This window comes from Mirounga angustirostris, unplaced genomic scaffold, assembly GCF_029215605.1.
Source record: "Mirounga angustirostris isolate CCGP_5_RB_7025 unplaced genomic scaffold, mMirAng1.0.hap1 SCAF_6, whole genome shotgun sequence".
Classification (NCBI taxonomy): Eukaryota; Metazoa; Chordata; class Mammalia; order Carnivora; family Phocidae; genus Mirounga; species Mirounga angustirostris.
Window position 1 is genome coordinate 113546369 of NW_026991714.1, and position 17650 is coordinate 113564018.

Here is a 17650-nt window from a genome sequence, read left to right on the forward strand (position 1 = left end):
AACATTGTCTGTGATTCCTCTGAGTTCTTCTTTTTTCTGTCTTTTTCTCTGATGAGTAGTGATCCTGAGCTATGAAAGGTGTGGTCCTAAAAGTTGATTAGAAGCTTTGAGTTCATCACTGGTACTTGTGGACTGTGAGTTCACTGTCGGGTGACCTGGCTTTGCCATCTACTGGGGAGCACTTGATAACTCTTTCTGATTTCTTTCCCCTTTCTGAAAAGAAAAGTCTTTTAATCTCCTGCCTGGTGGGTGAAAATTTATAGCCGGTTCTCTGGGAGCTGAGTAAGGGAGAAAGGCTGAGGATTTCAGCATTCAGTATATATATGTGTTTACTTAATCCCCTGATTTCATTAAGATCTCCCCACAGTGCTCTGTTCCCTTTGTTCAGAAATCCTCTTCCGAGAATAATGCTCTAGCATTTTGCCTTGGTGGAAGAGGCAGAGTTAACCCAAGCACATGAAATTTAGGAAGGCATGGAGAAATTAAGCCGTTTCTTAAAGAGCTTTCAACCAACCTGCCTTATTTGGTGTTCCCTTCACCTCTGTTTCCAGAGGAACCATCTGTTACCGATTCCTGGGCCTTTTGAGAATTCTGTGGACTAAGTCAGGTTGATTTTTGGCTTTCCACCTTCCTAGTTTAAGATTCAGCTTTCCTGGATCTGCTACTAGTTACCACTGTTCTATCTGCTTGCCAGCCTGCAAACTTTTGTTTATGCCTTAAAAATACCTCATTAGCATTTTAGCTCAGTTTTGGGAAGGAATGAAATTAAATATGTATGTTCAATCTTTCCATCTTCCCAGAAACTGCTAGATTTTTTTCATTTGCTTAAGCATTTATGTATCTATTCATTTTTTTATTGTGGCAAAATACACAAAGTTTTTAACCATTTTAAAGTGTGCAGTTCAATAGCATAAAGGTACATACATGATGTTGTGTACCCATCACCACTGTCTGGTTCCAGAACTTTTTCATCACTCCCAAAAGGAACCCCATACCCATCAAGCAGTCATTCCCTACTCCTCCATCCCTTTCCCCAGCCCTTGGCAACCACTAATTTGCTTTCTGTCTCTGTGGATTTGCCATATCTGGTGAGACTTTTTTTAGACAGGGTAATCAGGCAAGGCTTCTTTGGAGAGAGTATATTTGAGCAGAAACCTTAATGCCCCGGGGTGTGTGTGTGGGGTGAACCATCAGAAGTGTTGGGGAATGAATCCTGCTGTTTCTTTAGATGTACAAAGTTACAAAGTTTTATTATTGTCACCCTGAAAACCAACAGAAGCCAAATAAGAATCATAGTTTTAAAAACCCATCAGCGAGTGAAGATACAAGGAAACCTAAATGAAACAACCTCCAGAAAGTAATGAAAGCTTCGCAGTAGAGAAGAGACCCATGGCTGCTCTGGGGTAGAACAGCCCAAGGAAGAGGAACCTGCCACGGATAGGGGGAAAGGAGAAACCTGCCACACTTCGGGCTGGCCTGCTGTGGCCCCATCCAGTAGGGGTGGTATGACAGGCTAGAACTCCGAGACGCCCCAGTTGCTCCTGCACCAAAGAGCCAGTCCACTCCAGCTCTCGCCCATGGGTCTTCAGTGAGCGCTCAGGGGTGATACGCCTCAGGCTTTCAGTTATGGAAGGCTGAAGGTGGGGAAAGAGCTGGAGTTGACCTCCGCCCCACCCCCACACTCTGCAACTCTGGGCTTTCAATTCCTGAGGACTGAACACAGGGCAGGAGAGGTGAGAGAAACTCCTCTAATTCATTCCAGGTCTTCCCACAACATAGGAGGCTGCCCTCCGACAGGAAGGCTGAGGAGGAACAGGCTTGAGAGAGGTCACTTGGGCTTCAGAAAGCAAGGTGTGGGACCCGAAAGCAAAGAGAATCCCTAGCAAATGAAAAACCTGGCAGTCATGCTTAAAGCAGAGAGAGAGCTCCCATTTTCTTTTCTTTTTTCAAAATATACTTTATTTTTTGGAATAATTTTAGTTTTTTAAAGATTTATTGATTTATTTGGGAGAGAGAGTGCAAGTGAGCACAAGGGGGTAGGGGAGGGGCAGAGGGAGAGGGGGAGAGAGAATCTCAAGTAGACTCCTTTCTGATCACGGAGCCCATGGGATAGTTTTAGTTTTATAGAAGAATTGCAAAGGTAATACAGAAAGTTCCCTATGCCCCACACTGAGTTTCCCCTATTATGAATACCTGTAGTAGTGTGGTATATTAATTATAAGTAATGAGCTAATATTGATATGTTATTTTTAACTAATGTCCACACTTTATTCACATATTCTTTGATTTTACCTAATGTGCTTTTTCTGTTCCAAGATCCCATTCAGGGTTCCACATTTCATTTAGTTGTCATGTCTCTTTTCGCTCCTCTGGGCTATGACTTCCCTTGTTTTTGATGACATTGACAGTTTTGAGGAGTATTGTTGAGGTGTTTTGTAGAATGTCCCTCTATTAGTATTTATCTCATATTTTTCTCATGACTGGGGTGGGGTTTTAGGTTTGGGGAGGAAGACCACAGAGGCTAATTGCCATTTTCATCACAACATGTTAAGGGTACATGATTTATCAGTGTTGAATTTGAACTTGATCACCTGGTTGAGGTAGTGTTTTTCAAGTTTCTCCACTGTAAAGTTACTCTCTTTTTCTCTCTTTCCATACTGCAGTCTGTGGCAGGAAGTCACTTATTCAAAGCCCACACTTAAGAAGTGGATAGTTATGCTCTCTGTCCTTAAGGGTGGAGCATCTTTGTAAATTATTTGGAATTCTCCTGTGTAGGAAATTTGTCTCTTTTCCCTCATTTATTTAGTTAGTCAATCATTTTCCTTAACAGTATGGACTCATGGATATTTATTTTATTCTTGAGGTTATAATCCAATTACTACTTTATTTTGTTGGTGAAATTGTTCCACCTTTGACCATTGGGAGCTCTTTCAATTGACTCTTATGTCTCTTTGATATAACCCCATCAATGTGTGTATATGTGAGAGAGAGAGAGAGCACTTTCTTACTTTTGGCACTATGTGATGCTCCAGGTTTATTTGTATATTTCCTGCCACGGTCCTTCAGTCAGCCATTTCTCCAAGGAGCCCTGGTACCTTTTATTAGAGAATGGGGAAACCAAGATTGAGGTGTTAGATGTGCTTGTTGCTCCTGGGGTGTTGTGCTTGTAGGCCCTCTCAGCTGACAGAGCCAGGAAATATATGTGCATTTACTAATCTGTATATATACGCATATCTATAAATATTTCTATGTATACCCATCTATATCTATATTAAGCTAAATATGAGTTCATAATGACATGTCCAACTCAAATCCATTGCAACTTAGAACATTCTAAATTCCTCCCCTTGTTTACCTGTAAACTCTTACTCTCATAGTGAGAAACCTGGCTCACACCATCTGCCACCTGTTTACTTAATTATTCAGTCACAGTGTACATATAAAGCCCTCCCATGGTTTTGAAAGCCCATGGCTTGGCTGTGAAACACAGGCAGGTCTCTGGAATCCTACCTGAGCTTGGATCCCAGGCCCTGCTCTAGCAAAAGTCCTGATTCCCACCCTCTAAATATTTGAAGGCAGTGATAGACTGCATCAAACTAAAGCTGCACCAAAGCCCAGACCCAGATTAATGACAGATGAGACTGACTCAGACCCCATTCCAGTGGCCTGACAGAAGGGTCATGTCTCTTTCAAGAAGTGAAATATTACTTACTTCAATCATGAATGTGTTTTTATTTACTTAATTAATTTATTTATTTTTAAGATTTTATTTATTTATTTGACAGAGAGAGACACAGCGAGAGAGGGAACACAAGCAGGGGGAGCGGGAGAGGGAGAAGCAGGTTTCCCATGGAGCGGGGAGCCCGATGCGGGGCTTGATCCCAGGACCCTGGGGTCATGACCTGAGCCGAAGGCAGATGCTTAATGACTGAGCCACCCAGGCACCCCATGAATGTATTTTTATACAGAATATCTGGCTTATAATAAAAAATTAGAAGACACAAGAAAAAGCAGGAAAATGTGACCAAATATCAGGAGAGGAAATAGGCAGGAGAGGGAGACCCAGAGGTAACCCAGGTGGTAGCATTATCAGACGGGGACTTAAAGAAAACTATGAAAAAAAGAATGCTAGAGGACCTACTGGTAAAGGTGGACAACATGCATGAGCAGATGGGGATTTTTAGCGGAGTCATGGAAACTCTACCATGGAACCAAATAGAAATTCTAGAAATGAAAACTACAATATTAGAAGTGAAGATTGGGCTTACACATGGGCTTAACAGCTCTTCACATGTCAGAAGAAAGGATCAGTGAACATGGAGCCCTGTCGATGGCACATTCCAACGTGACAAACGAGAGAGCAGAGAGGAGGGGAGAGGGAGAAAAGAGCTCCTCCACCTGTGGGATAATGTCAGTCTAATGTATGTGTATTTGGGGTTTTCGAAAGAGGAGAGAAGTGGCAGAAGACATTCTTGAAGAGACCATGGTCAAGAACTTCTAAAATTGATGATGAAAGACCTCAATTCACAGAATCGAGAGTTCAGCAAGCCCCAAGTAAGTTAAATACAAAACAAAACAAAAAGAAACCAAGGAATCAACAACAAAAATCCCAGACCTACGCACATCATTATCAAACTGCTGAAAACTGAAGATCAGTCGATCTCACAAGCAAGTGAATAAAAGACACAGTAAATACATGGGAATAACAGTATGAATTATGGCTAAATACCCACCAGAAAGAACTAGAGGCTTGAAGACAAGGGAATGACATCCACAAAAGTGCTGAAGGAAACAAAACAAAAAACACCCTGTCAGTCTAGAATTCTATCTCGAGCAGGAAGTCTACAAAAATCAAGGTAAATCAAAGATATTTTCACACAGATTAAAAAGTGAAAGAATTTGTCTCTAGCAGATGTGAACTGCCAAGAGATGCTAAAAAATGTTCCTCAAGGTAAAGATAAAGAGACCAGATGGAACCTTGGAATGAAAAGAATGAAGAACACCAGGAATGGTAAATACTTTTACCAATATGCAGGAAAACTTTCTGGTACCTTCATGTATAATAGATACAGACAGACTATTGGGTATTTAAAGCAGAAATATTAACATATGTGGGGTTTACAGCTTATATAGAAATAGAATATAATACCACGAGAATGCCAGAAGAGGGAAATGGAATTATGCTGTCATAAATTTTGTACACTGAATTAGTGTGCTTTTATTTGTGTGTAGACTGTAATAACTTCAAGGTGCATATTTTAATCTCTAGAACAACCACTAAAAAATAACACAAAGAGGGATACTATAAAAGTGGTACATCTTCCTGTGTAGGATTAACCACCTTGAAAATTGCTCTCCTATTATAAACTGAAATACAGGATTAAAATATATGAAACAGCTGCTTTCAGACATTGGAGAACAGTCAGTGCAGGATGGCAATCCTTGAAAGATACGACATGAGCACTGTAGGTGCCCCAGCACACTGCCTGTAGGCACTTTCTGGATTGCAGCAGAGTAGGGAACCCCAGATAGAGCCCAGGAGAGTTTAGAGAAGCCAAAGCACCTAGAATTTGTGGGATGAAAAACTGGAGCAGAGGGCACTACACAGGAATCCATAGAACTAGGAGATCTATAGAAGGGTCCTCTAGCATCTTTTGTTGAATACTCATCTGCATATGCAAAGTATTAAACCCCACAATGCTGGGGAAAGCCACACTGGAAATCAGCATGCTGAATAATTCCAGGAGAGCTCACACAGAGCTTGGACTAGTGTGTGTTTCTACTTGGCATCGAGGACTGTTTCATACATGGGCATTGGCTGGACATCTCGGGGTGGGGTTAAATTAGCCATAGACTGAAGCCCCCTCTAAACCCACCCTAACAAAGCTCAGAAGCATGTTTGGAAAGTATCAAATCAATTGTAAGTAACTCAGCCGTGTGCCAAAACTGAATCCAACACTCTTTAAATGAATACAGTAAAAACCAACACCCAGCAATTAAAATGTCCAGCATCAAATAATTGAGGGGGAGGAAAATATTTCTACTAGTTTTTTTTTTTTTTAAAGATTTTATTTATTTATTTGAGAGAGAGAATGAGCTAGAGAGAGCGAGCACATGAGAGGGGGGAGGGTCAGAGGGAGAAGCAGACTCCCTGCCGAGCAGGGAGCCCGATGCGGGACTCGATCCCGGGACTCCAGGATCATGACCTGAGCCGAAGGCAGTCGCTTAACCAACTGAGCCACCCAGGCGCCCTATTTCTACCAGTTTTATGTGTCAAAGGACTTGTATCTAGGGGATATAAAGAACTGCAAAAACCCAAGAGCAAAATTAGCAAAAGAGGTGTAGTCCAGCAACAAAATGAGAAAAAGCCATGACTTTCCAAAGGAGGACATACTAATGGTCAGTAAACACTTGCAAAGGCACTCAGCATCACTTAGTCAGCAGGGGAGTAATGCAACCTAAACTCACTACCTACACTCACAACGAGATACCATTTCACACCCTCTAGAATGACTAACAAGAGAAGGACTAAGTTCACTTAGCATGGGGGACGATGTGATGCAGCTGGAACCACATACTGCTGGTGATTGTGCAAAATGTACAGCTACTTTGGAGAGGCGTTTGGCAATTTCTAATGAAATTAAACACACGTCTATCCTCTGATTTGTCAGTTCTACTCCTAGGTATTTAATGAAGAAAAAGGAAAACATGTGTCCACAAATTTATTATTCAAAAGTGTTCATTGCAGCCTTATTCATAATAGCTAAGAGTTGGAAACAACTGAAATGTCTATCTACAGGAATATGGATAAATTGTGGTTGTTCACAGTTCCCAACAACTGATACACACAGCAACACAGATGAGTCTCAAAACCACTGTGTGAAGTCAAAGAAACTAGACATAAATGAACATATACTATATGGGTTATATGAAGTCCAAGAAAAGGCAAAAACTATTCTACACTGATAGAAATCAGAAAATAATTGTAGGTTGGAGAGGGAGGGACAGTGTTGAGGAAAGAACCGGAGGGAACTTCCTGAGGTCCATGCAAATGTGCCACGTCTTGTTTTGGCTGATGGCTACGTGGGTGCAGATAGTTGTGAATAGTCATTGGACAGGAATCTTAAGACCTGTGCCTATTATTGAATGTTTAATTACAAACATTTTAAATTTAAAAAATTTAAAAACTAGTAAACAGGAGTCTAGGGGAAGAATGTTAATGCAAGTGCTCCTAGGTGCTTTAAGATATTATTATTATTACTATTTAAAAAATATTTTATTTATTTATTTGTCAGAGAGAGACAGAGAGAGCATAAGTAGGGAGAGCTGCAGGCACAGGGAGAAGCAGGCTCCCCGCTGAGCAAGGAGCCCGATGATGTTGATGATGATGCTGCTGACCTGGGACTCAACCCCAGGCCCCTGGGGTCATGACCTGAGCCAAAGGCAGATGCTTAACTGATGAGCCACCCAGGCACCCCGCACTTAAAGATATTGAAGGTGAAAGGGAGAAAGTGTAAGGTTAGGTCAGGTAGGTAGCTCTGTCATCTGTACTTCGTTAACATTTATGTTCTGTTTCAATTCTGAGCAACAGGTTTTAAAATTTGAATATTTAATTTCCTGGAAGCTTAGCCTCTCACTGCCAGCTCATTAAAGCGAAAAGTGACAGAGAGGGGAGAAAGAGAAGGGAGAGAGAGAGAGGAGAGGGAAAGACCTGGTTGGGGGGAGGGTAGAGAAGGGGAGTGAGAGAGAAAGGGAGGGAGGGAAAGGAAGGAGAGAGAAAATCGGTCAGATAGTAAGGAAGCAAGGGATTAAAAGGGATGTTTTCAGGGCGCCTGGGTGGCTCAGATGGTTAAACGTCTGCCTTCAGCTTGGGTCATGATCCTGCGATCCTGGGATCGAGTTCTGCTCCCTGCTCCTTGGGGAGCCTGCTTCTCCCTTGGCCTCTCTCTCTCTCTCTGTCCCTCATGACTAAATAAATAAAATCTTTAAAAATAAATAAAAGAGATATTTTCTTAAAAGCCATTTATTATTTACCTCATTATGAAATTTATAGTGAACCTTCCCAGTGGAATTCTTTGATAGTGAAGCTTCTTTATACTGAAGTTTTGTTCTTGTCACACCTCTTTGGATAAGCCAGTGCTCTTTGAGGATACTTGGTGACTCAGTGGCAGGGTTCTAGCTGCACGGATGTGCGAAGACAGAAAAGCAGACGGCAGTTTGGAGCAGTGGTGAGGAGCGTAGGCTCTGACGTCCTGCCTCCAGCCCCTGCTCCATGACCTCCAGGCTGTGTGACCCGGGCCAAGTGTTCCGAGTGGGGAACAGGGAAAGCAGCCAGGAGGCTGTTGCCAATCATCCAGACCATGGTGGTTTGCATCAGGGTGGTGGCAGATGAAGGGGGATAAAAGTAGACAAATTCTAAAGGAATCTTAAAGGGAGGGCTAAAGGGATTGAGTTAAGGGATGAGTTAAGAGAAAAAGAAAGCAATCAGTGAGAACGCCAAGCTTTTTGGCTTGAGGAACTGGAAGGATGGAGTCCCCGTTGGCTAAGTGTGACTTTTTACAAAGGAATGTCAGGGCTTAGGCTGCAAAGTTCTTCCCCCCACCCCTTGGTTTGTTCGTTTGTTTTTCATATTTTTTTAGGGAATGGGTGGAGATGGTAGCAAGCCCAGGGGTTGGCAGGCAGACCTCTGGAGCCCAGCTTATGCTTAGAAATTGTGATTACCTCTCTTAGAGTTCGGTTCTTTTGCTATTACGTGGTGTGTGGGTGGGGGAGAAGCAGAGTGCGATATTTTAGGATTTGACTGGAATTCCTTAGAAAGCATGAGCCTTGGACAAGTTGACATCTTGCTGTCTGAGACATTTTCCAGGAAGACTGGATCCAAAAGGTTTATTATTTTTTTTAAGATAGATAGATTTTATGTATTTATGTATTTATTTATTTATCAGAGAGAGAGAGAAAGCACAAGCAGGGGGAGTGGCAGGCAGAGGGAGAAGCAGGCTCCCTGCTCAGCAAGGAGCCCTATGTGGGACTCGATCCCAGGACCCTGGGATCATGACCTGAGCTGGAGGCAGACACTTAACTGACAGCCACCCAGGGGCCTGGGATCCAAAAGGTTTAATACCTTTTGTCTGCAGTTTCATAAGTACCTGTCTGCAGAACCTGATGGCCAGGTTCTTTTTTCCCCCTTGGTTGCCAAACACATTAATTCTCTTCTCTACGTCATTTAATTCTTATCTCCGTTGTGAGATTCTCAAATGCATGTTGTAATTTTCAGATACTGTTCAACCTTATTTCCATTAGTATTTCATTATTTAAAAAATTGTAGAGGAGGGGCTCCTGGGTTGCTCAGTAGGTTAAATGTCTGTCTGCCTTGAGCTCAGGTCATGATCTTGAGGTCTTGGGACAAGCCCCACGTTGGGGCTCCCTGCTCAGTGGGGAGTCTGCCTCTCTCTCTTCCTCTGCTCCTTCCCCACTGCTTGTGCTTTCTCTCAAAATAAATAAATGAAAAATCTTTAAAAAAATTGTACAGGAAAACGGAACAGAATGTTTCCTTTCTCCCTTAAATTGTTCCTATTATTATAATGTTTCTGATAAAATGTATTAAGAGGCACACTCTTCACTAGTAGAACATTTATTCATGTATTTGCGTGGTTCTTTTAACTTGGTGAGTATATAATGTGTCTCTAAACCGAGACATTTGAAGAGTGGAAAGGGAAACTGACTGACCAGGCCACCAGGATAGCACGCTTAAACTAAGACTCTTCTGGGCAAATCCAAGTGTCTAGTCACTATATTCTGATGGTAAAAAAGCAGCTAGATTAAGGCTCGCTTCCTGTTTAAATGCTGGGACTTCACTGAGAGAAAGGCGCTTGCCTGCAGTAGGGTGTGGGAAGGAGACATTCCCACCGTGTTGCACGCAAGACTAAGGAGGCTCACTGTACTGCACCAACATGAGGTGGCAGTGGGACCGTGATGATGTTCCTCACTTGAAAACCAGTGCGTTGCAAAGGAAATCAAGGTCATGCAAAGAGATTTAAGGAATTGGTTGTCTTCTCCCGGGTTTGCCTTAGTAGCTATTAGTTTAGTTACAAGAATGAGGAGTAGCTTTAAACCTCAGTTGCTTTTGTTTTTAGGACAAATACTATCTTTTATCCTTTCGTAGCTCGCATAAAGTGTGGCACTGTTCTGTCATTTAAAAAATTTTCTTTTCTATAGTTTTTTTTTTTTTTTTTATTCATGAGAGACAGAGCGAGAGAGAAAGGCAGAGGCAGAAGCAGGCTCCCAAGGAGCAGGGAGCCCGATGCGGGACTCGATCCCAGGACCCTGAGATCATGACCTGAGCCGAAGGCAGACGCTTAACCATCTGAGCCACCCAGGCGCCCTGTCCTGTCATTTTAAATGGGAAATTCAGGTACTAGCATTTAGTGCCTACTGGTGACTCTTTAAGAGTAGAGATCAGCGTGAATGTACATAATAAGGGGGGTTAGTGGTACTCTATGTCATTTCTTAGCACGTAAGATAATAGATTGGACTGATTCAATGAGGTTAAAGCGTAAAAGAGCTGTTTCTTTTTTGCCACTACTTGTATCAGTTACCATGGAGAACACATATTTTTCTTACATAGGAGGGGAAATGGTTTCTAGCTTCAGTATAAATAGTGGTAAACGGAATACAGTGTTTTATTTTTTATTTTTATTTTTTTTTTAAGATTTTATTTATTTATTTGACAGAGAGAGAGACACAGAGAGAGAGAGAGCGCACAAGCAGGGGGAGTGGGAGAGGGAGAAGCAGGCTTCCCGCTGAGCAGGGAGCCCAATGTGGGGCTTGATCCCAGGCCCCTGGGACCATGACCTGAGCCGAAGGCAGACGCTTAATGACTGAGCCACCCAGGCGCCCCAGAATACAGTGTTTTAAAATATAAAATACAACCTTTCCATATATAATTTTTTATAGTCTCCTTGTTTTATATATAGAGGACATTTTTTTGTGATATTGTATATCTTTATGATTTTTAGTGGCTGTGTAGTTTGCCTTTGTACGGATGTGCCATAACTTATTTAACAGACCTCAATGGATGTACTTTGTCCTTTTTTTTTTTTAACATTTTACACAATACTGCTATAAATATCCTTGTCGCTAAGTCAGTGAGAGTGTATATGATGTTTCTTCCTTGAGGTTAAACTCTTAGGAGTATAATTGTGGGGCCAAAGGGATGCAGAATTTTAAGACTTTTGACATACAATGCCATATTGCCCTCCAGAGAGGCTTTACTAGTTTAAACCCCTATGGGTAGAAGTCATTTCCCTGCACCCTTGTAACTTTGAAATGAATCTTTGCTAGTTTGATAGGTAGAAATGTTTTCTCACTAACTTATTAATTTTTCTTTCATGTTATTAGGAAGACATATGTTTTCTTTGTTTCTAACCATGTATTTTTTCTGTGCAATATACCTGCCTATCTTCTTACCCCATTTTTTTATTACTTTTTTTTAGATTATTTATTTATTTATTTATTTATTTATTTATTTATTTATTTGAGAGAGAGAGAATGAGAGACAGAGAGCATGAGAGGGAGGAGGGTCAGAGGGAGAAGCAGACTCCCTGCCGAGCAGGGAGCCCGATGCGGGACTCGATCCCCGGACTCCAGGATCATGACCTGAGCCGAAGGCAGTCGCTTAACCAACTGAGCCACCCAGGCGCCCATCCCATTTTTTTTTATTACTTTGTGTGCCCGTTTGTGCACGTGCTTGCAGACTCCTCATATATTAAGGATATTCATCCAAATGTAATTTAAAATTCACTGGTTTTTTTTCTATTCAGACATATCTAGGGAAATGCAAATGTAACAGCAGTAAAGTAGCTCAGTACCCTTACTAGTAAAGTTATTTTTTCAGGTGCTAACGAAGTTGTGTCAAGCTGGAACTTCCAGTTGTCATCTGTGGCATTATAAACTGTTCAGTTCTTTTGCAAACAACACGATAATACATAATTAAGAGCCATAACAATGGACATATCTTTGACCCAATAATCCCATACCTGAGAGTTTACTACCAGAAAATAATTGAAAAGTGATGTTGAATGCCCCAAATCATTTATTGCAGCAAGGGCTTATACTAATGACAAGTTAGAAACAAATTAATGAATTGGAGAGTAATGGTTAACTAAATTAGATTCATCATTAGAGTATTAAGTGAGCACTAAAAATGATTAGGAAGATTATAGATTGACATAAAAGGGTGGCCCTATAAAACCACTGAAGCAGAATACAAAATTATTTCAATTTTATGGTTATAACTATGTAAAAATACACATAAAAAGCAAAACTTTGGAGGAAACACCGCGGGTTGGTTTTTGTTTGTCTTACCAAGTATGTGTGTGTAGAGTTTCTAAGGTTTGAGACTAACATTTACTGAGGGAGTACCGTGTGCCCATCTCACAACAACACTGTAAGACGGGGCATGATGTTATTCTCAACAGACAGATAAAGAAACTTAATTCTCATTTGACATGTACAGAAATTTAACTTTTTATTATAGTTGTTTTCAGATATCTACAAAAGTAGCAAGAATAGTAATTCTGAGCCCCGTGTAACTATCACCTACCTTCTACAATTTCAAGTTTACATTTTTAGTAAGTTGCAGAGTTGTAACCGTATCTATCCTACTCCGAAACCCATGCTTCTGATCACAACCCTGTCTTGCCTCTTCATTTTGTCATTTAATGCTATTGAATAACTTCATGATGCTTAGTGTTTTTGGTAAAATGGACATGGAAAGGCATTATAACAGGGAGTTTTATAAGGCGGAGAAAGCACTCTCTTTTAACCACATATATTTTGTAATAAGCATTTTTAGTTGCAGTGTTTTGCAAAGACAAAACTTGCTGATACAGTTCATCCTGTTTTATAAATCTTTGACCCATTCATCAGACTCTGACCACTCTAAAGATAAAGGGTTATGGCTGTATTGGTCTTTCTGACTGAAGTGGCCTTCTGCAGATTGAGAAATTGGCTAATTATTAACTACGGTAATGGATATGTACTTGCAAGTTTCATCTGGTATCTTAATGAGCTTTAACCCTCTGAGTACACCCCAAACAAATCCTAGAATCATTGCAATTTATCAGTTGTCTGTAACTTAACTTTCCACTCCGTGTATTTTTGCTTGATAAATATTTTGTTTCCCCCCGCCCTCACCACATCCTATTCCCCTGTTCACACATTCACAACTCCTGTCAATTATAGGATTTTGTAGCAGCAGTCTTTGATATAAAGACCTTCAAAAAAATTCCTCTTTTTTGAATTAACAGGACCATACTTTCTAGTCCATTTTTTGGTGTGTGTGTGGGAAGTTCCACACTTACAGGAAGTGTGTATTTAGACAAGTAAAGGCATACTGAAATAATTATTAGGGACAGATAACCTTGTGTTTTATAGAACTGATTTATTTCAGACATCTCTTGTCCTGGGAGATCTTCTTTGAATTCTCAAGATGCCCTGTGTCACCCCTGTGTGCTTCCCCATCTTCCCCTGCCCAGAGGGCACCTAGGGCTCTGAATCTTGGGGACCTATGGCCTCATGACCTAGTAACCATAAACCATACTACAGTTGAGTCCAAGGGCTGTATAATCAGGTCTGCATACAGTGTCATTTAGTTAGATTTTTCCTTCAAGAAAGAGGCTAAATAGAATATTGCTTTTTTATCTACTGTGATTTTATCAAATATAGCAAGATTAGAAGTATATCTGACACTAGGGCATGTGGTTGGTTAAATATAGATTGGTAAAGCATAATTGGATATTTTGTAGTTAAATGAATGAGACTGGATGAAATTCTGCAGTGTTGTGTGGAGTGAAAAGAAGAAGTGGTCCAAGAAGAAAGAGAGAAAGAACCAGAGAGGTAGAGGAAATAGGAAAGCATAGCATTCCAGAAACGGAGGGAAGAGAGTTTTACAATTAGAGTCGTCCAGTACTGTGAGTACTTATTTGACGATTTGGACTTCACTGTTGTCTCAACAGAGGTAAGAAATAGAAGTCCGATTGTAGGACATTCAGGAGGAAAGGTTAAGTGAGGATGCAGAAGCAGTGAGTGTCTTAGAGTCTCTGTAAACGTTCTCAAGACTTCCTGTGGCACATGTGTCTCTTGGGTAAGGCAACTGAAGCTGCTTTCCTGGCTCCTGTGCTGGGGTGTGGAGGAGGGGGACTTGGGGGCTGTATTGTACTCCTTTTTTTCTGAATTTATTTAAATTTAAATTTGTCACTAACTGTAGTCCAAAGAGCCTAGGAAAAATGCAGATAATGGCCAGTCCTGCTTTGGTTGGTTGCCCCCGCCTTCTGCCTTTTAGGGACACCCCTGCATTTAATCCTGTGGCAGCTCAATATCACTATTTTATAATTGTCATTTTATCACTCCCATTAGACTATAAGCTCCTTAAAGCTCCTTGTTGTCGTTGCTGACTTCCCATTACCTAGCATAATGCCCAGCACATAGTATTAAGTATTTGTTATATGAAGGATTGAATGAATAAACCAACAGTTATCTGTCTCTTAAGCACAAAGTAATTCCAATCTGATGCTCTCACAGAATCAAAAAAGAACGTTTCAGGAAAGAGGGACTTATAAAAAGTTTGAAATGGCAGTAAGATAAGAATCGAAAACTGACCTTTGGATTTGGCTAGTAAAGGGCATTGGTTTTCATAGTAAAAAGCGTTATAGCAAAATGATTGGAATAAGAGCCGTATTTAAGTGAGGTTGAAGAATAAATGAGAAGTAAGAACAAAGAAACACCATAGAAGTTTTCTTTTTTTCAAAAAAGATTTTTATTTGAGAGAGAGTTTGCGAGAGAGAGAATGAGCAGAGAGAGCAGCAGAGGGAGAGGGAGAAACAGGTTCCCCATTGAGCAGGGAGCCTGACACGGGACTGGATCCCAGGAGCCCGGGATCATGACCTGAGCTGAAAGCAGACACTTAACCAACTAAGCCACCCAGGTGCTGTAGAAGTTTGTTTTTTTGTTTTGTTTTAAGAAACCATTGGAGAGAAACCCAGAGATTTGAGAGAGGGAAAGTCATTATCATAGTAATTTTATGCATTTGATATGAATATAAGTATTCTCACCTGCATGTCAGCATATTTTATTTCTCCCTCTTTTTTTAAATAATTTTTTTAAGGATTTTTATTTATTTATTGAGAGAGAGAATGATAGAGAGAGAGCATGAGAGGGAGGAGGGTCAGAGGGACTTGATCCCAGGATTCCAGGATCATGACTTGAGCCGAAGGCAGTCGCTCAACCAACTGAGCCATTAGGGCGCGCTCTTCTGCTTGATTTTAATGCATCTTTACAACTTGAAGGTTTTGGCTGTGCTATTTGGGAGCCCCCTAGTGGCCAATTTAATAATGACATATAAGTAGTCAAATGTTGATTGATCCACTAGATCAGTAATTCCTTATGCAGATTATTCTTTCTGTGAGGAAAGTAACTAGTAAGGCTTATAGTAATTAGTGAGGCTTAGTCCTTTTTTATCTGTCAAAACTTGACACCTAAACTTGCTGTAATTTTGTTTCCATAATAATAATTTACTATTATAAACCTTGAAAATTGCAGTATATCTTTGTTTAGTTACTAACACATTACTAACTGCCATCAGTGTGCTCAACTCTTACTCTGCAGTGTTAGATTTAGGTCCGTTGTTCTACAGCTATTGGACCATCATATTCAGTTTGGAGATTGTGAAAGACAAGCCTGATTACCAAGCAAAAAAGATTTGATTATTATGAAAATAATACATATTCGTTATTCATCACAATAAAACTTGTAAAACATAGAAAAATTTTAAAAATCATCCTTAATGTTGCTTCTCAATGTTTTTCTTTCTAGGATTTTTTTATATTATAAAATATATCTGGGAACGCCTGGGTGGCTCAGTTGTTAAGCGTCTGCCTTCGGCTCAGGTCATGATCTCGGGGTCCTGGGATCGAGCCCGCATCAGGCTCCCTGCTCGGCAGGAAGCCTGCTTCTCCCTCTCCCACTCCCCCTGCTTGTGTTTCCTCTCTCTCTCTCTCTCTCTCTGTCAAATGAATAAATAAATAAAATCTTTAAAAAAAGTAAAATATATCTGAACAATATAAGGAACACTTCTTTAACCACACCTCATTAAAAAAAAAAAAACCAAGCATGTTCAGTACAGTTCAAGCCCTTTGTGTAACTTTACCTATACATCCTCATTCCTCCCTCCTGAAGGTAACCACAATCCTGAATTTGGTGTATTATTCTCAGGCATATTTAAAAATTCAGTATATCATAATTTAATACTGACAGCTATACTTGTGGTGAACATGGCATAATGTATAAACTTGTCGAATCAGAGTCACTGAGTTGTACACCTGAAATTAATGTAACATTGTATGTCAACTATACTCAAATTAAAAAAAATTTTTTTTAAAGATTTTATTTATTTATTTGACAGAGAGAGAGAGAGACACAGTGAGAGAGGGAATACAAGCAGGGGGAGTGGGAGAGGGGGAAGCAGGCTCCCTACTGAGTAAGAAGCCTGATGTGGGGCTTGATCCCAGGATCCTGGGATCATGACCTGAGCTGAAACCAGACGCTTAACTGACTGAGCCACCCAGGTGCCCCCCCTTTTTAAAAAATATTTTATTTACAAATTGTTTTTTTTCATGTAAAATTATATTTGTGGGGAGCCTGGGTGACTCAGCTGGTTGAGCATCTGATTGTTGATCTCAGTTCAGGTCTTGATCTCAGGGTCATGAGTTCAAGCCCGGCATTGGGCTCCATGCTGGGCATGGAGCCTACTTAAAAAAAAATTGTATTTGTAAGATGTATCCATGTTGACATGTAACTCTTGGTAACTTCTTTTTGCTGCTATACGGTAATCTTTCTCTGAATATTCCATGATGGATCCATTCTCCTCTTCATGGACTTTTAGGTTCTAAACTTTTGCTTAAAAAGTCTCCATGAGCATTCTTGTACATGTTTTCTTGTGTATATATACACGTATATGTATATGTATATGTATATGTATATGTATATGTATATGTATATGTATAAATAAAACCCCCAGAGTTCTCCGGGGCAGAAACTTGGAAGTGGAATTACTTGGTTTTGTGGTATGTGCATCCTCAGCTTTACCACATTGTTCTTCAAAGTGGAATGCCAACTTACTATTCTACCAGCAGTGTGAGAGTTCCTCAGTCTTGGCTATCGTTAGACTGCTTAAATCTTTCTGCAGTCCTGCGAGTATGAACAGTATCTCTTAAGAACAGCAAAGAGAAGACTTGTATTATAGGATATTTAAAGCATGTATGAGAGCAGAGTGATCAGTGCAGTGAATCTCTATGTGTTTTGTCACCCTTATCAACGCATGGCCCTTCTTGTTTTATCTACAACCTTACTCCCAGGGTTCTAAAGGAATCTGAGATGTCACCCTGTCTTGCCTGCAGACACTCATGCATCTCCAGCACTAACTCTTTCATACATAGCCTCGGTAGCATTATCCCACTAAAAAATAACAACAATCCCTTAATGTTATTAAATTTAGTTTCTCTAGTTGTTTTGTAATATTTTTACATTTGTGTCTTCAAATCAGGATCTAAATAAGGTTCATACATTATAATTGATCTCAGTCTACAGATTCTCT

General features: G+C 40.4%; 1 protein-coding gene across 13 annotated transcripts in view; it reads left to right on the top strand.

Moving 5' to 3' along the window:
• Positions 1 to 17650, top strand: part of SHLD2 (shieldin complex subunit 2) — an 88514-nt gene that overhangs the window by 31120 nt on the left and 39744 nt on the right. The window contains exon 1 of one of the 13 annotated variants that reach the window (XM_054508262.2): positions 9377 to 10411. The exons of the other annotated variants lie outside the window; for them this stretch is intronic. The gene's annotated coding sequence lies outside the window, so the exon portion shown is untranslated. Of the gene's footprint in view, positions 1 to 9376; positions 10412 to 17650 lie in introns of those variants that run through there. 13 annotated transcript variants of the gene reach the window in all.